Below are 24485 nucleotides of genomic sequence, written 5' to 3' on the forward strand. Positions count from 1 at the left end.
TTAATTCACTGATGGGTTTGAGATTCCCTGATTTAGCCATTCTGCTGAAGTGGTTTCCCGGGGTATGACCACTATACATGCTACAGCTTCTTGGACCTATGGGTAGAGGTGAACACTAAAGATGAAAAGCAGCCCTGAGAAAAGCCAGCCTTCACACCACAGGTATTAGTTTTCCCTAAATATAACCAACATCCTGGTATCTATCCATTTCCTATGTAGCTGTATTCCTCTGGACTAAATCCCACCCTACCCCTCTAGGAATCCTCTCTCTCACTTCTCCCACCTTTAGGATCTTTCCATGTGTTATTTTCTCTCTTTACATAGTAAACTCTTGGAAGGAAGAACTGTGTTTTGCCTTTATATATCCTGTGCTTATCACAATGTCTAGTACATAGTCGGTACTTAATAAATGTTTGGTAACTAATTCCATTCCATTCCAAGCCAAAATTCCTAGCACATAAGCCCCACTATATGTATGGCTTGAGGAGATATCTCTAGACCAGGCCACTCATTTTCATTATTTATTAGACCTGATCACAGGTATTTCTGCCTCAAATCTACTTTGATTTAATCATTGAGTGACTAGAAAATGATGATGGTGACAAACAACAGCATGATTGGTAATATAAGACTTAAAGAAGTTCTTTAAGATTATGGATGTATGATCATGCTATCCATCCTAATCTATGAGTTTGAGAATTATTCACAATGAACTTGTGGATTATAGGATTTTATCAATGTAAGGGACTTTTGAGATTGTCTCATATGAGCTAATTATTTTACAGAAGAAAAAACTGATTTTCAGAGAGGAGAAGTTATAGGATAAAGCTTTTATGATTAGTGCCAAAACTGGAGTCAAACCTTGATCCTGTAAAAGCAATTCCAATGAACTTTCTCCTGTAATGACAAATACATTTGGTAATAACAATCCATATATTTCATTGATACCTCTGCAAAATAAAAGACGTAAAAGAAAGTCCTGACAATGTTATAAGGGCTCTTCTCTAAAGGATTTACCAGAAGATTTGAAAAACTATATGACTCAAGGCTGGGAAAGCATGAGTGGATACCAACACTAAGGATACCAAAGAACCATCTATTTATAAGAATACCGAGGACCATGTAGGTTATCTCCTATGTTTTTTACAACCACCCTTTGATACAATTTTAAAATGTCCATGAGAATGCCAATTAATTTATCCACAGTCAGGTAGAGAGGAAGTTGTAGATATGAGTCTCAATTGGCTGTCTTCTAAGTTCCTTGTTCTATCTGTTGTACTATACTGCTGTCCAGAAGCATTACTATCACTGATCAGTTCTTATCTGATCCTTCCTCATGTACCTCTCATCAGGTTCTACTCCTGAAAAGACATTGGCTTGAATAGACTGCAAGTTCTCAGCCTTATATATTTCCATATTTCACAGCTTGACAGGTGCAACCTGGTGGGATGTACTCGGATTGACAATAACACAAAAAATGAATTTAAAAAAGAGTAAAAGCTAGAAGATAACAATAATATTGCTATGACAGCTGGAATGCTTAGCAGAAATTCCAGGAATTCAAAGGTTCTTGATTATGTCTGAATGTAAAGGCAGGGGTGAGGGTGGGGGGTGAGGGTGAGAATAGCTTCTGGGAAATACCCAGCAACTGTTACTGTTCACAAGGGTGACCCCTTTCCTATTCTCTGCCTCTTAAAAGTCCAGCATTGATATAGAATTCTGCTCCACCCTCTGCCCCCACCTTTCACTTAAAACACACACTAGCAAGAACCTTACTTGATGTAGTTTGTCCTTATCTCAGAGTGGTCACAGGGTTTCCGGGAACTGACTTTCCCAAGATTTTCCCAAACTACTGTGTGCAATTTGAACACATGAGGATAATGTTTCCAACATACCAACACAGTACTATAGACAGGTGTGTGTGTGTGTGTGTGTGTGTGTGTGTGTGTGTGTGTGTGTGTATGCATTTTAAAAGGCAGATTAAGGACTATGCCCTCTTTACGTTTTACTAAAAAAAATATATCATTAGATTTCCTGCCTGTCAAATTACTTCTTCTTTCCCTTTGGCTTTCTTTTATTCTCTTCCCTCCCTTGCCGATAGTGAAAGGAGGACATTGCATTTTCGGTGTCAAATCTAGGGCACAACATTTTGGGTTTGGGGCACCACATGCTACCAAATACAATTTATTTTTGTCACATTAACATTGTTCTTTTGATGTTTAAAGTTTTCAAGATTTTAACATAAATTAATGATGTATTTTTTCATAAGCTTCACGTTTATTTATAACCATACAAATTTATTTATAATCATGTGGCTTTGAATGTCCTTTTATCACTGTTAATCACAACAAATAAATAAAAACAAACTAATCCTTGTGAATATATGATACAATACAAAACAACACAATCATGACAGAATATATGATATAGCTAGGTGGTGCTGTGGATAGTATGCTAAGCTTGGAATCGGGAAAATGGGATCTTGAGAAGTTGGACATGACTTACATATAACAAAAGAAATAATGCACATACATATATGTTTGTCTTTTTGTTAGAGCCTGTTTTACTTTTCCTTTGGTATCATTATACATAAATAATATTGCTATATGATTGTCTTTATTTATTTTATCCCTCCTAGGTTTAGGTATTAATATCATCTTTGCTTTATAAACTGTATGTCACCCTAAATTTATAAAGAATAATTTGTGTGGTCTAGATGTTAACTGTTTAAACATTTCATAGAATTCAGCTCTAAATCCATCCAGAGCAGGAGCTGGCTCATTTCCTTTTTCTATTTGGTCATTGTTTTATGGCTTGTTGAATTTCATTTCTGTAATTAGAGTGTTTATGAAGGCTATGCCATCTTCTATTATTTTTCTTATTAAATATTGAAATATTTTAAAATTTTAGGTTCCCTAATACAGTACTATAGATAGGAAGTTTCTGATATTTTGCTTTTATTTCTTATCTGTTCTAATTTTACCTTGCTCATTTTAAAAGTTGGTAATTTTATTTTCCTTCCTTAAAAAAAAATATCAACCAATTTAAAAAAAACATTGATTTTGTTATTTTCAAAGAATCTTTTTTTTTCTTTTTTGGCAAATAGTAGTTCTTTTGCTTTCTAATTTATTTATGTATCTTTTCAATTTTTTAGTTCATTTGATTTTTTTATTCAATTTTTATTTTTTAATTTATTTGAAAATTTATTTGTTGATTTTTTTTAAATGTCTACACATCATAACTGATGAGTTCTTTTTAAAATATATTTTCTTTAGCTATATTTTCAGGGATATCTTTCCCCATAGTTTAGCTGTATCCCAAGATTCTTGCTACCTTATTTTGTTATGATCTTTTCTTTTCATGATTATTAATTGTTTCTATTATATGCTTTTCATCCAATTATTATTTAAGATTTCATTATCAAATTTGCATTTGCCTATTTTAAATGGTTACTTTATTGCATTATAGATTATAAATTACATGCTCTTCAGGGAAGGAGTCTCTGGCTATAAGAAAGGCTTTTCTGAAACAAAGTATAAGTCTCAGAGTTTCCAAAGAATATGGAAATACTTTCTTGTCTCCAAGTAGGACCTTAAAACAGCTGTGTTTCAAATGAGCAATGCTTCACAGGGTAAGGATTTTGGACAGTTTTACTAAATGTGAATTAGTGTAATCAGCTGAGGGATACACATGCATATGGACATGCACACACTCACGCGGGCACACACACACACACACACACACACACACACACACAGCTTCATTAACCAGGGCTCCCACGGACCTTTAGCCATCAAACCAGAAGTTGTCCCGATGTTCCCCAGATAAATGAAGCCAGGCTTCTAGCACAGCAGTATCGTAATAGACAAATCCCCCAAGTTTTGGGTAAATCTGCTATCCAAGCTCAGGCCAAGGTGACGTGCTTGTCTTTCAGATAGGATGCAAATGTAGGGAGTGGAGAGGAGGCCTTATACAGCTTCTTGAAGCAGATGGAGAGCTGATAATAACTCAGGTTTTTGAGATGTGAAGGGACAGCTTATTGGAACACATCCACCACCCGAATCTCCATCGAACACACTTGAAGTGCAGAAATAGGATTTGTCACAGAATTATCAGCAGAAAACAGCAATCAATGGCATGTGGTCTGCATAATAATGACATTGGGGGATAGCCTTCACTCAGGAGAACTATATAGAGGGGGATAGCATATTCCCTGGGCTAGGTGGGTCTCCTGCCCTCAAGCCCTATTATAATAAATCTTATTATTTAATTATTCTTATTCTCAAATACTTACTAGCTGTGTGACCTTAGACTTTACCCTGCTTGCCTCAGTTTCCTCATCTGTGAAATGAGCTAGGGAAAGAAATGACAAATCACTCCAGCATCTTTGCCAAGAAAATCCCAAATAGGGCCATGAAGAGTCGGACATGACTAAAACCATTGAACAATAATGATAATTATTCCTAATGTGTTGTTTCCCTTTCCCAAAGTCTTTAGTGGCTCTCCATTGCTTACTTCACACATCCCAAATTCTTCTGACTTAATGTTATTCCAAATTCAACCTGATCTTTTCCCCTAACCCCCTTCCAACCTTTTCAATTACTTTTGACATCCTAATTCTTCTACCACCATCTATCAGAACCTCATAACCTGGACATTATCTTGGATTCCTCACTTTTTCTTCATCCACATATCCAGTCAGATGTCAGATCTTGCCAGTTCTTTCTTCCTGATCCTTTTTCCTTCTGACATCTATCCTCTCAGCCAGGTACCATCTCTGACTTTCATCACCCCTCATTTAGTTCCCATTAATTGTTTTTTTTCCCTTAAGTCTCTCATCAATCTTGTCCATCTAAACTCTGATGCTTAATGAATTTCTCTTAAACATAAATCTGACCATGTGACTATACTCACTCAATTCCATCCCATTTCCTCCAGAATTAAAGAGAAATTCCACTTTGTGACCTTTAGAACTCATAATCTTCCTATCTTCCTGTTCTGACAGCTACATGTCTTTTCTACCCTAAGCATCACAGAGGTCTGGAAGCATTTTATTTTAACCTCCTCCATCCATATTTGTGAAATTGGATTGAACTATATTGAGAACACATATGAGTGTAGATGGAATATTATTGGAAGGATGGAGATAATGAAATGGAGAACAATGGAAGAAATATGTTCAGCAGAGACAGGGAATGGTAACTTCTGGAAAATGTTGAAAAGCATATAGCCCAATCAATAATAATCTATAATTGATTTTAGTTACAGCAGGAAAAAGTTGGCTTGACCATCATGACTAACATGAAAAAAAGCTGAGTGGGGTAAGGGAAGGGTTACTGGGTTTGGAATAGAATTTAAACCTTTAACCTGAGTGAAATGGAATTTTTGCTGCTTATTAAGAAGAAGAATCTGAGAGTAGTCATTTTAAGGCCTCTGGGGCTCTACCTTCTTCCCTGTCATGATGACGCTGTACTGTGTGACCTCCAATATGCCTTCTTCATGGAATACATTCTATGATTCTTGGTTTCAGTCACCTCTCCTTTTTGGGGTCACTGAGTTTAGGCATTTCCTGTTTCATATCGTAAGATCACACCTACCTCTGACAGAGTCTATTCTGTGTTTCACATATATCATTAGTGCTGATACTCTGTGATTCTGTGTTCTATTGTTCTAAAGTCTTTTCTAACTGTAAATCTTAAAGTGGTGACAGTGCTGAACCTGGAGTCAGGAAGACAAGTTCAGATCTGGTCTCAGATACTTATTTGTTTGGCTAGATCATCTCATCGCTTTCTGATTCAGTTTCCTTATTTATAAAATGGTGATAATAATCTCTCAGGATTATTGCAAGGATTAAAAGAGATAATAATTGCAAAATGCTTACCATAGTATCTGGCTCATAGAAAGCATTATATACATTTTAGTTATTAGTATTATTATATCTTCTATGCAGTGTCACAATCTCTGGAGATGGCTGCATGTTAAACAAAGTTGAAGGGATAGACACCATGTAGGCATATCATAATCTTATAATTTTTAAACAGGAAAGTGAAGAAGCTCCCCTTCTTATAAGAATAAGAGCTTTTGTTTGTGAACAATGCACCCAAATCTCAGGACTAGGAAGAGCAAAAGCCAAAAAGAAGTCTAGGTCATTAGGGGACACAAAAATCAAAACAGCTTTCATTTTCAGTGATTTCTAGCTCAGAGGAATACTATTCAATAGTCCAGTGTCCTTATAAATTTTGAGAGTTAATACTGACAAAATTCAGTCATTCATTAAAGCCTTATTAAGCATCTCTTCTAGGCAGAGGTCTATGCTTTTGTAGGGGAGTTGAAAGATATGTCAACTACTTTTTAAAAACACTTTGCATGTGATACTTCAAAGCACCAGCTGTGAAGATCCAAAATCATAATAAGTCAATGCACCTCCTCTCTAGTCATTGACATTGTTAATTATTGACGCTGACTATAAGATTTGGTGATGATGATGATGATGATGATGATGATGATGATGATGATGATGGCAACAACAATAACATTATTGATAAAAACAACTGTAATATATGCTTATGGAAGATAAACCATTTAGTTGCAGGGGAGTATATGGTTCTGTCTAGATGTACTTCCCAGGAAGGCATGAATGGACATCTCTAGAGCATCCAATGCTAGTCTAAGTGAAATAACATTTAGATTCTTGTTATACTTCTGATTAATAACCTTTATTGGTCAAGCAATGTCTTAAGCTATATATGCAAGGCTGTATTCCCTTTCTACAAAATGCATTTCACAAATTGCATAAGTAACAAATAGGAAGTAAGCTAATATGCAAGACAATAACAAACAAAAATTAGAAAAAATATCTCAGATGAGAATGTACCAGAACATACATAAAGTGAGTGTGTTCTTCCATTGAGAATAGATTTCAGCTCAATGAAGAAAGAAAGAATCCCAGGTTCAAACCCAGAAGAGCATAGGCCCCACGTGTTGACTTCATCCCAGAATTTTTCTTTCTCTTTAGGAATCTCTCCCTGAAAGAAATCTGTAACCACGTATCTTCTGTCTAGAAGTTAGAAAACAAACAAACAAACAAAAAAAAACAGGATTCCTCTTTTCCAAATATTGTCTCTGTCTGTCTGTCTGTCTCCTTTTCTCCTCTTTTTCTCTCTCCCTCTCCCCTTCCCTCTTTCTCTGTCTCTCTTTCTCTCCCTTTCTATTTCTCTGTCTTTCTTTTTCACTCTCTATCTCTCTCTTTGTCTCTCTTCTCTGTCTCTGTCTCTCTTATCTGCAATAACATAGGCACAAATGGGGAGATTGAGGTGGGTAAGAATAGACCTCGAAACTTCTATCTGTCCTTGAAGATATGAGTCCAGAGGTCAATAATTTCAGTCATCTTTGCTCTGATATTAAGATATGTCTGCAGGGTTACATGGTTCATTCTTAGCTTTCTTTTTGTTTTTACATTTTTTCTTCTATTTTTATCTTCTCTTAACTGCCTGCCTCATGCTAAGTCTTTCCAGCTCACCTTTTTAAATCCTGGGTGGGGCCAACATTTTAATCTCCCCATTTCTTTTTTCTCCTTCTTTCCTGTAGTCTGCCTGTCTCTAAAAATAAAAACAACAGCAAAAGCAGCAACAACAAACATTCGTGACTCAAGCTTGCCTTCTGGCTCAAACTCTGCAATAGTCCCTAATCATTCTTCTCCCTGTGGACTGCAAAGCACATGGTGAAGTCTGTTCTCAATGTCCTGGTATGAAAAGATAAGTGACCTTAGAAAGCCTGCCTCTGACTCTCCTTGCCTCTTTGTGACTTTGGACTCATGAATTCAATTCCTTAAGGCCCGCCCAGTGGTTCTCAAACTTTTGTTTTCAATATCTTTATCCTATTAAAAATTATTGAGGATCTCTCCAAAGAGTTTTTGTTTATCTGGATTATATTTATAGACATTTACCATATTGGAAATAAAAACTATTATTGAATTTATAGACCCTCTAAAAGGGTTTTAGAGATCCCCAGGATTCTCTAGACCATATTTTGAGAACCACTGCCTTAAATCATTGTTTCTTTGTCCATAAAATAGCCAGGACTGTCCTTTGGCCTTTATCACACTGTTCTGCACCTGAAATAGCTAATCATTCCCCTCTCCATCCAAAGGCTTCCCAAACATTCCCACACATTCCTTGATCATCCCTCAAATAGAGCTGAGGAATGACTTGGAGATACAAAAAAATTTAAATTAGAGAAGAGAATCAGAATGCAAAACTTTAGGAATTTTCTTAATTGGGGGCTCTGGGCTATTATTTTTGCACTAATAACTTTTACTCAGGTATAAGCTCCTTAAAACTGGAGAGGTAAGGACCTGAGGCCATTATGTGGCCCTTACACAAAATGTGAATTAATTGTTTTGTTGGAGTGTAAGTTGATTGTTACTCTGCCTGAAGTGGGGCAGGGAAGAGAAGGTGTAAACAGAAGAAAATTCATCTTCCCCATGAAGTCATCCTGGAATCTCCAGGTGGAAAGTAACTTCCTATTGAGACAGCTTTTTCTTGTATCCTTTCTCAAGCATTTTTCAAAAATTTCCCATGCTCTGTTGTGCTGGACTGAAGAGTATTTGTGCTGAGACTTGTTGAATACCTTAGCTTACAAAGGCCAAGGTCTCCCATTGCATCCAGAGCCATCTCCAGCCATCCTGATATATATCTGGTCATTGGACCCAGATGGCTCAAGAGGGGAAAGTCTGGGACACCTCCCTCATTTAAATCCAATTCACTTGCATGTTATGGCATCACCTCCCTGATATGGAGAAATGAAGGACAAACAACCTCAGGCTGGGATATCTAAGGGGACAAAGATTAAAGCCTTTCTAAATTCTTTATTAGCCCTTTCCACCCAAGACATGGCTCTATTGCTTAAAACATGATATGGAAATTATCCCAATCATCCCTACTGGTACCATTCTCCTTCTTTTGCTCGTATGTCTTTACTGAAGCACAGTAGAAAGAACAGCATAGAATTGGAAGAGCTGACTTCTAATTTGGATACTTTCCACAAAAGTACAGTAAAATGGTATAGTAGCTTCAATGTTAATGTGGAGGCAGAGAAATTCCTGGTTTCAAACCTGCCTTTGGCTCTTACTGTGTGATCACATGAAGTTATCTTTGTCTGGGTCTCAATTTTCTTATCTGTAAAATGGAGATAATGGTACCTCCCTCAGAGGGCTATTATGGGGAACAAAAAATGCATCCTATGGAAAGTGGCTCAATATCATCTATTATTCAGCTGAGTTCTGCCCCTATTTAAAACTAGTATCCTGGTAATAAAGAAGCTTTTCTTCAGAATTTAAGAACAGAATCAATGTTCTTGAATTGGTGGAGACTTCAGAGTCCATCTCTTTTTCTATAGTAGTAAACTGAGACCCAGGGAGCGTAAGTGACTTGTTTATGTCTAGACACATAATCATTATCAACAGTAAGATTCAAATTTAGATCCTCTCTCTAGAATCTGTGCTAATTCTACTATGTTATGTTGGAGCTAGACTAACTGGACTAGAAGGTCCCTTACATGTCTCAATATTATGAATGAAATTGAAGTGAGGGGCTGAGGAACAGCTCTCCAGCAGAAGGAAGTCAGTCAATAGTGTCAGAACCAGGAGGGAAGAGGTAAAGTTCACCATCCCTGATAAGGTGTATTTTTCTAACATCATTAAAAGGGAATGGATAGGTCTCCTTTTAGAAAACCAGAGTATTGTCTAATGGACACAGAGAAGGTCAGAAGGCTCCCTTGAGCCAAGAGAAAAATCTAATATTTGCAGTGAACTTTGAGTACATTGGGCTGTGAGAAGCCAGGGACACTAAAGGGAGAAGAAAGCTCATCTTTCTGGCACGTCTATTTCTGATGGCTGTTTGTGCCTGAGTGAGAGATGTTTGTTACCAGGAAATAGCTGATTTTGAAGTGATTAGGGGTACTCTACTTAATAAACCTTTTTCTCAAAATAGCCAATGACACTGACCTGTACTGTATATCATGTACTATCAAAATATTAGTTTAAAAAGCTATTTTTTTACATTGTTGAAAAATTGTTTTCTTTTCATTCCAATTCTCCTTCCACAAATTCATGTTCTTTGAATCTGCACATGGGTGAGAAAGCTTTGCTCATATAGGAAAGGAGATTTATAAATGGAAATCTCAGTTTATCATTGGGTACAAAAGCCCTGAGCATCTCCAGGGGTTTAATCAAGCCTCTGTTTTTTAAAAAAATACAATATTGGAGACTAGGAAAATAGATAATACTCTCTCCCATTATGTGAAATACCAGATCCTCCATGCCATGGATGAAAGTTGTCCTTCAGTACTGTGGCCCAAAATATCTAGTTCGTTTTGTACTTTTGTTAAATTGGTCTTTGAATAGTAGATACATATTCTGTGATTACATACATAGCTAAAATCCTTTTGATTTGATAATAATGAACCTGAAGCTCATGGACATAAGTGACTTGCCTAATATCACCATTAGTGTGTAACAATCTGGAAGTTCTAAAAGCATTTGAAATCCACTGGTTTTTCCAGACACAAAATGCCTGCTCTACATTGTGGATTGAATTTAGAACATCTTGAATGAAGGACATATTTTGTTGGTTTCCATCTTACTTATTCTAAGAAGCATATTAACAACCTATGCTAATAACTCTGTTCTTGAAAGCCAATAGAAAACCATTTTACAAGCTGACTTCATTACATTTTGTAGAATCCAGTCATAGTTGTTCATGAATTCAAAGTCTTTTTCTTAGTCTTCCTTGGCTTTTCTGCATCACTGGATGCCAATTTTTGACTCCCTTCTTTTGGTTCTCAGAACCCTGCTCCCTCTTGATTCTTTTTATCTCACTCTTCCTCAGCTTCCACTGCTAAGTTGACATTCATATTCTATCGTCAATGCATGGGTGTTTTGGCCTGAGCCTTTTTCTCTTCTCTATCCCCTTTCTCTCTCTTAATGATTTCATTAAATCCTATGAGTTCAAATATTGTCTCTACTTTTATGGCTCTCGAACAACAACCTCTCTTTTGATGTTCTGTCCAATACTGCAAAATAACTACTATATGTGATCACCCAGAGGTATTTGTAGGCTCTCCAATATACCAAAAAACAACACTTCAAGCTCACTATAACCAAAATAAAACAGAACAAAATTAAAACTGGCCATTTCCCCCCACAATCTCACATCCTCCTAATTTCTTCATTTAACTCTTGAGGAGTGCAGTTGCACACTTTGAATTATGCAGGTTCACTTATTCATGATTTTACTCTATCTCGTCTTCCTCATATCCTACCAGTTTCCAAATCTTGTCATTTTCCCCATGACCTCTCTTCTCTCATACCACAGCCACTTTAGTTCAGTTTGTCATCTCTAACTTGGGCTATTACAATAGCTTTCTAATATCCTTCCCCAAATCTCCACCTTCTCCCTTCTCCAGTCATCAGCCATACACCTGCCAAATTTATCTGCTTAACCGAGTTACTCTGTTGCTGACTAGTTTCTGATTGTTTGCCTCTAGGATTAAATGCCACCTCCTGTGTTTGTCATTTATATCCCTAGTCCACTTATTTCCTGTTCTTCCACATAGCATTCCATAAATACATATGTGTTCTATGTTCCTCTCAAAAATGGCCTTTTTTATTCCCTTTGCATGGCAGTCTGTTCACTAGGTGTGCAGTGCTCTCACCTTCCTCTTCTTACCTTCAGTCCTGATTTATTCCCTCCCATAAGGGACTTTATCTAATTCCCTGCTTATCAGTTGTTGGCACTTCTGCTCTCCCTTATTTGGCATTTTCTATTTGTGGTCAACTCTAGGTCTCTCCAGCTGTACCTCCTCTCCTTGACAACAGAATGTTTTTCTTTTTCTTTTGTATCCTTAGCACTAAGCATATATTCAGCATATTTTGGGGGGGGTATAAGAGGATTAGACTAATGATTTCTATGGTACAGGGATTTCCTGGGGTGGGATAGGGAATGACACTTTACTTCTTCGTATTACAATCTTTAGTCTAGTTGCTTGAAACACTGAAAAATTGAGTGAATTGTCCCAAATCACACAAGTTCTATGTATTAAATATCAGAGAGGTCACAGTCATGCTCTTTGAAATTGCCTGCCTAGCCATTATATGATGATGCTACTTTTAAAAATAGTGGTCAGGGAACAAATGACCATTCGGTGGAACTGATTAACTGGACTGGTTGGCTCAACTTTTTATTCCTTCTTCCAAATGAATATTTCTTGACAACATGGATATGGAAAGTGAGACAGTTTTTGACCTCAATAGGCTTTCATTCTGCTGGGAGGGCCATGCAATACATACCAGCAACTATCTTACAAAGTCCATTGCTTGGGACAGGAAGTCCAGGGAATATATATTTTTTTTAATTGAGGAAGGAGTTGTCACTCTCATTGGAGAAAGAGAAAACAAAGGCAGAGATTAGTTCAACATTTAAGAGCCCCGGTGAAGAAACTCCATCCTTATATTATTGTTTTGTTTTTAAAAATGATGAACAAGGTGATTTTAGAAAGGCCTGGAAAGATTTACATGAACTGATACTGAATGAAACAAGCAAGACCAGGAATACATTGGGCACAGTGATAGCAAGATTATGTGAAAATCAACTATGGATGATTTGGTTTTTCTCAGAGGTTCAGTGATCCAAGGCAATCCTAATAAACTTTGGATAGAAAATACCATCTGTATCCAGAAAGAGAACCACTGAATATAAATCAGCACATGCTATGTATATCTCCCTCCCCACCCCCTTTTTAAAATTTTCTCTTTTGGTTTTCCTCTTTTTGTTATGGTTTTTCTTTCTCAACATGATTCCTAAAGAAATGTGTATAAAAAAGCTAATGTGCATTTATAACCAGAAAAAGATAAAAGAATAAAATTTAAAAAAATAAATTCTATCCTTGGACAGACAAGCAACAAGATAACATTCCCACAAAGTTACATAATAAGTCACATCTGGAATTTCTGACAAATATGGGGTATGATAATCCACTCTAGATCAATTAATTCTAATCCAGTTCAATTTAATTATCATTTATTGAGTATTATTGAGCATTAAAGATAGAAAAAATAAATCCTTACTTTCAAGGAACTGACATTCTATTGGCTGAATATACCTACCACGACAACAGATACGAATAGGCAAGATTTGGGGAGGACAAACAGAGAGCTCAGGACTAGAGAAATAGCTTCCAATAGTCACCCCATCTTAGCACAAAATTCCTTCCAAAAGAATGGACTAAGCCAGCCGGAAGCTCCACTTCTCTGTGAGGCAGTCCTCAGTTCACGTTCCTGGTGTGCTATTATCTGCTGAGACTTTATCAGCCAGTCCTTTCTGCCAAGATGCATTTCATTATTGACCCACAGTAGTGCCAAGAGTCCCTGAACAAGAATTTCCAGTTGTGCGAACTTGATCTTTTATTATTGCGATTAAATATTTACTAAATACTTAGAGCTGGGCCAGGCAGTGAAGCAAATAGCAGCCCAGGGATTCTGTAAGAGACATATATTTATGTGAAGACCCCAGATGGTGAGCCACCCCATGAATCACCTCTAACTGCAGTAGGCAGTGAGTACACCCCATCACCTCTTTGTCACAGCTCAGAAGATCTTGAGTCTGTCTTCTCTGGGGTTATTAATTGATACAGATAAATTTAAGGAGGCTTAAGAACGTGCAGTATAGTAAGCACAGCACAGCTTAGAATTATTGGATATAAGAAGCAAGGCTGAACAGGTTCCTCTCAACAGGCTACAGAGGTAGATACGTCTGATGATCATTGTTTTAATGAATTTGAAGAGCAACCACTAAAGAAAGACCATGATTTCAGAGAGGAGGTCACTTTTGATTTCCAAAACTGGTTCTGCTTCCTTTGGACTCCACTGATATCAGCATCCCGCAGGATAAGTTCACCTTTTGGAATCTCATCATGTAAATCAACTCAGTCTTCGTGCTCTCCCATCTGATTGGAAAGATGGAAGGAGGAGCAATAAACTCTTCCCAAAAGATGAAGTGATTCCTTATTGGGTGGGTATGTTATTGTAGAGGGAATTACATGTAGAGGTCAATTACATGTTTGTTAGACAGAAAGGGGGATATATTAGGATATATTAGGGACTTCTGAAAATTGCTATGTATGTATGTCAGCCGGTAGGGTGAACCTAGAAGATAAAAAGGGGTTTGGCCCCTGAGCCAGGAGCTTGTGTCTTACAAGTTTTTCCTTGAGATGGAAAAGGGTGTGTCCTCTTGCTAGATCTTTTCTTAGGACTCAGCACTAACTCCATTTTAGCACAAGTCTCCCTTCTGCGGATCCACCTACACAGTGCTGAATGGGTTAGGCACGAGGTAATCCCAGAGGAGAGTAAATATAAATAACCAGCTTTGAGTCCTTAGGCAAAAAGGATGAGGAGAGAAGTAGAGAGAGTCAGAGATATAGAGAGATTCAAGGATTCAGAAAGAGAGATGCAGAGATACATACACTTGCTCTTGCTTCCTGCTAACCCTTGCTGAGATTACCAATAAAAAAAGGCTGTTTGGCACCTCAAGATCAGCTTGTCTTCATGTCTATCTGGGGAAGATTGGTATGTATCGCCCTGGCCATCAGTAGCCTTGGACTGGGAGGTTATACATGGTGACCTTGCTACTTGCTCCATCCCAATTCTGAGTTTTAAGACTAAATAAGACTACTCCTATGCACATAACCTGCCTATTAATTTTTTCATCTAATTTTTCACCTATTAATAGGTGAAAGAGGCACAAGTATGCTGAGTTTGGGTTGAGGAAGATGAGCTCTCTAACATACTACATGGGCAACCATGAGCAAATACCTCTACCTTTCTGCATCCACATTCCTCATATGTAAAAGGAAGAGATTAGGCTATGAGGGCCCTTTTATCTCTTAAAGAGAGACAGAGAGAGAGAGAGAGAGAGAGAGAGAGAGAGAGAGAGAGAGAGAGAAAGAAACATGAGTATATGGTTCAAGATATGGAGAGGATACAAAGAAATCAAATGTCTTTGAAGTTTTGAATGGAATATGTTCTAATTTACATTATAGCTACTGACTAATGACTCCTTATTTTACTATGTTATAGGCTTCTTGAGGGCTGAGATTATGTTTGGTTACTTCTCTGTATCCCTAGTGCCTAATATAGTTACTTTTTGCTGCTTAGTAAATGTTTCTTCAATTTACAAATAAACAAGTTTCTCTGGGGATTGAGCTAAAAGTACTTGGGGTCCTTTCTAAATATTCACTTTCCTTCAGCAATCCTTCTCCAAAGGCTAATTCTCCCATGGCAATGACTCTGAATTCTCAGAGGTGGTTCTAGCATGGTATCACCTCTGGATGGAAGGGCTTCAACTATGGAGTCAGTAATAGATTATATGTGTGTCACCCAAAGTATAGAATTGTTGAATGGAGAGAAATTCATTTCCAGAGAGAATGGCAACAAGTGAAGATTTTCTGCTTTAGTCATCCTGACTCTGAGTTTCATTTTTGTTTGTTTGATTAATATTTTTATTTTTCCCAGTTGCATGTGAAACATTTTTTTAGTTTGCTTTTAAAACTTTGAGTTCCAGGTTCTCACCCTTCCTTCCCATCCCACTTCCCCATTAAAAAGATACATGTGAAGTTATGCAAAACATTTCCATGAAATCCATGTTGTGAAAGAAAACAGATTCCTCCTTCTCCCCACCCTGCCTCCATTGTAAAACAAACACACAAACAAACCTTAGGAAAAATAAAAGTTTTAAAAAAAGAGAGTTTGTAGAAGACCATTTTTCTAAGCCTTGAAGTCGGATTTGCTTTGTCAGGAAGAAGATATCACAATGATACAATCTGGAAAGAAGATGTGAAAGATGCTAACCTCTGATTTCAGATTTTATTTCACGTGGGAATGAGTTACCTTTTGCTTCAACAAACACATGTTTTAGCTCATCACTTCAACAAGTATCATCAAGGTAAATCAATGTGGCAGTTGGTGAGTCTAGAATATTTGAACTGAATTAAAAAACAAATGAGTTCAAAAACTGTCTTGGACACTTAATTGCAAGTCTCATCCTTTTTTAGCCTCAGTTTCTTCATTTGCAAAATGATTAAAATGGTAGCACCTCCCTCACAAAGTTGTTATGAGGTTCAAGTGAAAGACACATTCATCTTCTGAATCACAAAATTTTCTTTTCCTCCTCATCTATATTTCTTGACTTCCTAAGTTTTCTTCAAGATCTAGTTAAAATTCCATTTTCTACAAGAAGCTTTTCCTGATTCCTCTTAATGTAGTGCCTTCCCTCTGAAACAACTGTTTGTTTTTCCATCTATCCATTGATCCAGCCATCCATTTATATTTATATCTATCTGTCTGTCTTTAAGTCTACCTATCCGTGTATAGATACATGTATACTTACACACACACATAATGAATGAAAGCTATGTAATCTATTTGTTTCATGTCAATCAAACCTCTTCTCTGCATCTCAGTTTTCTTCCCTTTAAAATGAGAAGGTTTGACAGGAGGCCTTCTAAAGCTCTTGCCAGCTCTGACATTCTAAGTTCTCAAGTAGACATTGTAAAAATTGCAATGCCATAAAAGAATGGTGATGGCCCTTTAGAGTTCCTTGTAAGGGAATTCGATAAGTATAAATTGACAAGTACTATGTAAAACCAAGACTTCACATTGAAGAATGAAGCTGTCATGAGTTTAGCCTCCATCACCATTATTTTGCCCATGAAAAGCAAGGAAGCTAATGTTCTGACTGCCAGGGGGAGTTACGGTACAGTGAGGACTGGGTCTGGAGTCAGGAAGACCTGAATTCAAGTGCTCCTTAGACATTTATCAGCTTTGTGACCTTAAAAAATTCACTTAATCACTGTCTGCCTCAATTGTGTGCTCTGAAAAAGAAAAGGCATGGGCATTTCTGGTGCTTCTTCTTGACTCAAACATTTTATAATAAATTTCAGCACCAATTTGGTGAGTAGTAAAAGAATGGGATTTGATGTCAGAAGTTTTGGCTTCAAATGTGATTTTTTCCCTTTTCTTCCTCCCTCCCTCCCTCCCTCTTTCCCTCTCTTCCTCTTTTTCCCCTCCCTCTTTTCTTCCCTCCCTCCCTCCTTCCCTTTTTTTCTCCCTTCTTCCCTCCCTCCCTTCCATTTAAAAGAAAAACAAAACTATTGAAAAATACAAAGAATCAAACAAAATAAATCTCACATTGCCCATGAATTGTATTTACATGAAAAATACCCTGCAAACTTTAAAGTTGTTATATAAATGTTAGAGATTTATTGTTGTTCCTCTTAGATTCTCTTGGTCCATTTTGTTACCTGCAAAATGATCATAATATCATTCATCCTTACCAGATAAGAGATAATTGTGCATGAAAAGCAATAATAACAACAGTCACTTGTTAAGGACCATGACCTTCCCCTTCACCTAAGCATGGTCCTTAACAATTACTGTAATTTATCTCTTATCCAACAGATATTATTCATTAACAAATCTTTATTGTTGTACCAATCTCTTTCCTTTTCTGTGCCTCAGTTTCCTTTTCTGCAAAATGAAAGAAAATTAATGAGATCTAATGTTCATTCATGCGTTAACATTATATAATTTCTGTCATAAAATAAATTCATTTGGAAATCAAATGCCAAACTCAAAATATTCTCCAAGTGTCAGTTCAAATTGCCAATAAAGTTAAAGTTTTTTTTAAAAGAGACAACAAAGGGCAGTGTAAATACTTTTCTTAAACATAAATTTGGAGAAGAATTTAAACTAGTACATCCAGAGTGGGAAGAAAGAGGCAGTTCAGCTTTGACCAAATGGTCACATCTGATAGAGCAAAAGGAGATTATAAAGCACACTGTTTGCCTGATATTGAGGGCACGATAGGTATACTGATGTGCAGGCCTGTACTCTGACTGACTCAAATAACCTTAAGTTGTTCATTGATGAGGGTGTTAGTTTAGGTGGTATTAAGTCTTTTGCAACCTACATAGCCAGTGGTTCTGGTCATTGACAGTGAGAACAAACTGCTTGATGGATTGGGCTCTGTAGATTAACTGGGTGTTCTGCAGAAGCATATTAGGGACCATGAGTTGTAATCTGGGAAGAATGCCCCTGGGGATGTTGGGGCAAGCCAGTTTTCTGGGACTTTTTAAACCAAGGTATTTAATTCACATGGCAATAGAGCTCCCTTACCTCAGAACCATGATGCTTATCGAAGGACCTGGTTGAAAGTGGCTCTCCCTGAACACAGCTGCCAATTCTTCTGGTTCATGCTGACTGCTGGATTTCCAGCTCTGCATTACATGACAAACACATTACAGACAGAACATACACATCTGGTGGACGAGAAAGAGGATTTTTAACCTCTATATTTACATTACCTTCCTAAACCAGGACTCACATTTCATGCCTTGCTGATTTTAAAGTTGTTTATGGCTCTGCCTTTCTTATCACCCAGAAACATGTTGAGAATCCCTGTCACTTCTGGCTCTCCCAGGGCTTGGACATCACGTTCTGTTTGGGCAGAGTAGCTGAAGGCGTTGCGGACCAAGTACCACCAGAGAGCACTGTTGGATAGTATAGACAAGCCCCATGTTTCCCTCCACACTGGAGCGGGAGGACTGACAGCAAGGAGAGAGGAGTGCTGAATGCAGCTGCTGCCTTGGCCCGGGGATGGGAACTGGGAGCTGCTGGTCAGAAGGTAGGCTGGATCTCCTGGGAGTGCTGGGGTGGGCTGAGAGAAGTGGGGGCTGGAGGGTCCCAAGAGTAGGGGAAGTCAGATCACATCTGAATCTTTTCTTGTGACAAAACAAACTCCCACCTCCTCCTTCCTAAATACACACACACATTTCCAGTGATGCCCAAATTGGTACATTTCTACTGGAGAAGGTTGCAATCTGGGCCTCTTTCCACTGGCTCATAATCCCCCTCCCTCTCCACTCCTCCCCTGGACCATTACAGAGGTGAGCCAGGGAAAGGGTTTTGCATCTGTGAGGGCCCAAGTTCATTACAGATCAGGCCCTGAGTCTAATTTTGTCCCAGGATTATAAAAGAGCCCAACCTCAACCTTTCCCCAATGGAAAACAGGAATAATAATACAGGGAGAGGTAAAGTTTATATTCTTTACAGTGGTTTGGTGGGGCAATTCATTTTAGATTAGCATCTCATTTGGACTCTTAGGCTTCCTGAGGCTAAAATAGGGTTGATAATAGAGTTAGTTCTAGAAGGGACCTTAGAGGTCTACTGAGGGTAATTTCCTGATTTCACCAATGATGAAGCTAAGGTTGGGACGTCACACGGCTGAAACTGAACTTAGGACTTCGAAACTTCACAAATTGTAACACTGCCTTGAAAAGGGGAAAGGGAAAAAATCATCCACTGAGAGAGCCAAGTCACATATCCAAGTGTTCTGGGCCCATAGCTACTCTGTCCTTAGATGTTCACTCCAGGCCCATTCAAGTACCTAGAAGCATCTGCTCTCAACCCATTAAGCTTCTATGTTTCTTGGATGCAGGGGGGAAAAGTGAAGGGTTAGAAAGTATTATAGGAAGTTTTTAGCCATTTTCTCAGGTACCACCTCAGCTTGGTGAAAGGGCAGGGGTTGATCCACCTCAAGGGTTCATTTCTACATAATAATAGTAATATTAACTCACCGCTGATATCCTCCCTTGACACTTTTTCCCTTGGACAAGAAGGAGGGTCTTGGACTTTAGGGGCCAGGGTATTTGGGCTGAGAAGCTCTGGATATACCAATGTAGTTGGAAAGGCAGCAAACGTGTCCCTGGTATATGCTCACTGATTAGTCTATTTGACAATAGAAAAGGCCCATTGCCAGGTCTCAGTTGCCAGAGAGTGAATGGTTGGGGCACTAGATGGGGAGACAAGTAGGGAGAGGCTATGATTTGTGGGTTGGGGATGGATAAACACATAGATAAGAAATTTGTAAACTGACTATAAAGAATTTTCAAAGCATTCATTACACTGGATGGGGAAAAAAAGATATCTTTGTTTTTACAGGCCTCTATGTGAAATTTAGCATTTGCTTTAATTATGAATATAGGTAACAAACTATTATACCTACAGTTTTGTCATTAAAGAAATAACATATTTTCATGTCATTTTGCCATTGTTTCAAATACCTCAAAATATCAGTTACTATAGTTATCAGCTCTACCAAAAAATTACATGTTATCACAGCCTTGATGCCTACAAACTATTTCAGCATAATCAATTTCCTTTGTAATCCTCTGTGTTTTATTTTATATATTTAAAAACAGAATTATGGGGAAGCCATAGGCTTTTCTAGGTTGCCAAAGGAGTTCTATGACACACAGAAAAAGACTAAGAACCCCAGTCATACATGAAACAATGAATTTTCCAAAGGAATACAATATTATAATAGTCAAAAGACCATGGGTAACCATTATAAACATTGCTTGCTTAGAAAAGATGATCAATAGATGTTTCCCAGAATCTCTGAGCTAGGAAGGGCTTTAGAGGCCATTTAATCCAACCCACATCTGAGAAGAAGAATCTCTACAGAAACTGTCACAGGAAGAAGGATTGGATTGTTTCTGTTTGATTTGGGAGCACAGAAGGAGGACTAATGGGGACAAGAGATACAGAGAGGAAGAGTTGAACAAGAAGTGAATGGGGCTAACTTGTGGGGGGTGAGGATGTCTAATTAAAGAGTACTCAGAAATGGAAATGTCTACCACAGGAAGAGGTAGATTTTCCCTCTTTGGAGGTTGTCAAGCAGTGTCTAGAAGGATAATTGATCAGACTTTGTATTAATGGGATGCTTATTCAGGATTAGATTTAGTGAAATTCTCAGTCCTGAGATTGGTGACTTTGGGATTCTGAAAAAAAAAAAAAAGTCATCTAGAAAGGATTCTTTCCCGTTAGAAAAAGAATTGGTGGGATGTCATTTAAAGAGTGTTGATTATCAATTTTTATGTGTTTCCCATTTAGACAAGTCTTAGGGAGAATCCCATATTCCTCTGAACCTTGCTTTTCTTGTGTGAAAAAATGAAGGGTAACCTCCCTGTAGCTTTGATATTTTCTGTTCTAAGCCCCAGCTTCTTGTTCTAAAGACCTACCAGCTCTGACATTTCCTTTTCTAATGTCTAGCCTGGCTTTAACATGCTAGGGATTCATAAAAAAACAATCATTACTACCACCAAAGAGTCGAAATCTATTGCAAGGCCTTCCCGATTGATCATTGATCTCTGGAGAAAATCATTCCTAAACTTAGGTCACACCTTTAATTACACCCCCACTTATAGTGATGTGGAGTCTCTGCTTAGGGTATATGATGGCTGAATTTCTTCAGCCCTTGAAGAATGGGAAGTAATGAGAATTTGCATAGACCTGTTATCTGCCAGGTACGATACTAAGTAGTTTACACATACTCAGGCAAGCATGCCATCGTGAAACTGATGTTCATTTATACTGGTGAAATTCTTTGGGCAACCAAATTTTGACATAACTTTCCATAAGTCCTCATGACGGATAGTATCAAAGGCTTTGGTTAGATCATATTTTCCTGGTGGTGGTAGGCAGTAAACACCTTATTCACTATTCCTCGGTCCCCTCGAAAGTCACTCTGGCTCTCAGGTAGATTACTCTACTCTCGGTGTAGGATCAGCCTATTAAGGAGGACTCTGGTAAGAATCGTGCCAGCAGTAACTAAAAGAGATTGTTGTAGGACAATCTATTCCCTTTACCTTTATAAAAATGGACAATGGCCTTATCTTTGAACTCCTGAAGCATAACTTCCTCTTACCATGTAATCTGATATCTATCTCATCTATCTTCACAACAACCCTATGAGGTAGGTGCTATTATTATACTAATTTTGGGAAAAACCTTAGGCAAACAGAGATTATGTGACTTCCTCAGGGCCACATAGTGAGACCAAACTTAAACTCAGGGTTCCTGACTTCAGGCCCATCACTTCATCTGTGCTACCTGGCTTGCCTGAAGCTCAAAGTACAAGTGGTACCCAGAGCCATCTGCTCCTGCAAGTCCCAGATTATCTAATGCCATCTCTGCTGGAAAAGTGTTCTTCCTCAGAGATTTTGTTTACCTTCTCAAGTTGCTTGACCGACTCAATCTTGTAAGATCCAAAATGAAGCAGGTCCTGACCTGGATGTGAATGGTGGACAACTGGTTGAGAAGCTCGATGGTTTTTTGAAATGAAAAAGATTCTTAGGGAGTCAACATATATTCTATTTACCAGAATAATCACATATGACACTTTTGCATTGGAAGAGACCAAGGCATCATGAGATAATAGAAAGAACTTTGGACTTGGAGGTTGCACTCAAATCTTTCTTCCATTTTCTCCCAGTGTTGATGGGAATAAAAGAATGTTCACAATGTACCAGGGAAGTCTGAAATAACCAAAGCAAAAGACCATTTTCTCTGGTGTATATTTAGCTCCCAGAATGGAAGATCTGTGGTTTCTCTTAAATTAAATGCAAGGTGGAAATAAGGCCAGGTTTAAGGCAGATTTAGATTGTGAGCTCTTTGAGGACAGGGTTAATTTTTTTTTCTTTATTTATAGTTTTAGCAATTTTAGAGTGCCCAACACATAGGGAGACCTTAATAAACACTTGATTTGACTCAGCCAATAAGTTAGACTAATCTGGCTCATTAGTAGGAAGGACCATTATCCAGAATATGTTCTCTCAGATGCAATGGTCCTCAGCTCACAGCAGGAGGACAAAGAGGAAGGTCAGTGATGGAAGAAGCATCCCTTGGGCATCCAGCTTGAAGAACCTATTTTTCTGCTATTCATCTTAACAGATATGTTGCCATCTAGGTTCTATCCTCTTCACAATCATAGAATTTTTAGTTTTTCATTTGTTTTGTTTTATTTTATAACATGTGGAACTAATCAGTTCATCAAACAACAATTTATTAAGTAATTACTATATACCAAGCATTGTAAGTGCTGGATATACAAAAGCAATACCAAAATAGTTCTTTTCCTCAAGCAGTACATTTTACTAGAGAAAAGAAACAGGAATTTAGAGGTATATCCATATAACATTCCAACAGATATAAGGTAACCCCTGATTCAGATATCTGAAGCAAGAAAATTAGCTATGTAGTACCAGTAATTGTCTGATTCCTATCTCTAACCAGAAATAGTTCCCAATAAGTTAATATTCATAGCAGCCCAGTGGTGTTGCTCTTTCTGAGGGAGTCAAATTCACAAAGTTATCCAATGATTCCAGAGAACTAAAAAGCTCTATAAAAAGTGGAACTCACCAAAATGGGAAGGTTGCCTGTCTAGGAAAGTCCTTTCTTGGGAAACCCATATTCTAAGGGTAGTGCCAAAAGGCTGAATGTCTGTGATATCTCTAGGATAAAAAGAAATAATATTCATCAGAATTTCAATGATTGGCCTGTCCTGAAACCAAGTTTTTTTCCTTTCTTAGAGCAATCCAAAGTAGAGAATGATAATATGAATATGGATAATCATAAGACCTCGAGGAAAATAGAACTCCATAGAGAGGTAAGGTAATTGATTTAATTTTTATGATTTTTTTTGACTCCTATTTTCTCGTGTGTGTGTGTGTGTGTGTGTGTGTGTGTGAGAGAGAGAGAGAGAGAGAGAGAGAGAGAGAGAGAGAGAGAGAGAGATGGAATAAAGGTTGTCCTATATATAAATACAGGCATTGCTATCCTGAGTGCATATATCATATTTGGGGATCCTTTTATTTATACTGTGAAACCCTCCCTCCACATAAGTTATATTTAAAATATGACTTGATATTTCCCTGAATACTCTTTGGATATAGGCAGTATTAGTTAAAGAGTTGGTAATATAAAGATCATTATCTCAAATTGGACGTGGGTTATGTAAATCCAGAACTTGATATACTAGGCCTTGAGTAACATTTGTGAATGTCTCAAGAGAAGAGAGAGACAATGCCCCTTTTCTATTCCTAGCACCATATAAACTTGGACAAAGAAGATACTTAGAATTTGGAGATCCACTCTGGCCACTCGAATTTTGAAATTGCCATGTGTTATTTCCAAGTCTGTAGCAGCCCCTGTTTTTCATAAAGGTGGTTCCTGGTTAGTTAAAGTATAATGTGTGATGAAGAGAAGGTCTTCATGTATCACTGGGGTATTCTTGGAACGTTTAAAGATATGCTTCATTATAAGTTGTTCAGGGGTTTGTACTTTTGTCATTCTTCAGCTATAAGAATCTTCAGATGGTGTGTAGTTAAACTACATACTGAATAATTATCATCAATATGGCTTCCTCTAACAAGGGGTCATTCATTCTCTATTTGACCTCCATTAATGGGGAACCCACTATCTTCCACATCATCTGATCAAGTGGGTCTGATTAAGGAATCTACTACCCAATAATGAAGAGTATTATATCGCCCACTATGAATCATGTGACTTGATTTCTCTCTTCCCTTCTGAA

The 24485-nt window shown here is 37.7% G+C and overlaps 1 long non-coding RNA gene across 1 annotated transcript; it reads left to right on the plus strand.

Annotated features, from left to right (window-relative positions):
• Positions 1–23564, plus strand: LOC127564864 (uncharacterized). The gene is made up of 3 exons (XR_007954374.1): positions 1–162; positions 18492–18734; positions 23482–23564. It is a non-coding gene; the product is annotated as an uncharacterized LOC127564864 (long non-coding RNA).
• The last annotated feature ends 921 nt before the right edge of the window (positions 23565–24485 follow it).

Source organism: Antechinus flavipes, chromosome 5 (genome assembly GCF_016432865.1).
Source record: "Antechinus flavipes isolate AdamAnt ecotype Samford, QLD, Australia chromosome 5, AdamAnt_v2, whole genome shotgun sequence".
Taxonomy (NCBI): domain Eukaryota; kingdom Metazoa; phylum Chordata; class Mammalia; order Dasyuromorphia; family Dasyuridae; genus Antechinus; species Antechinus flavipes.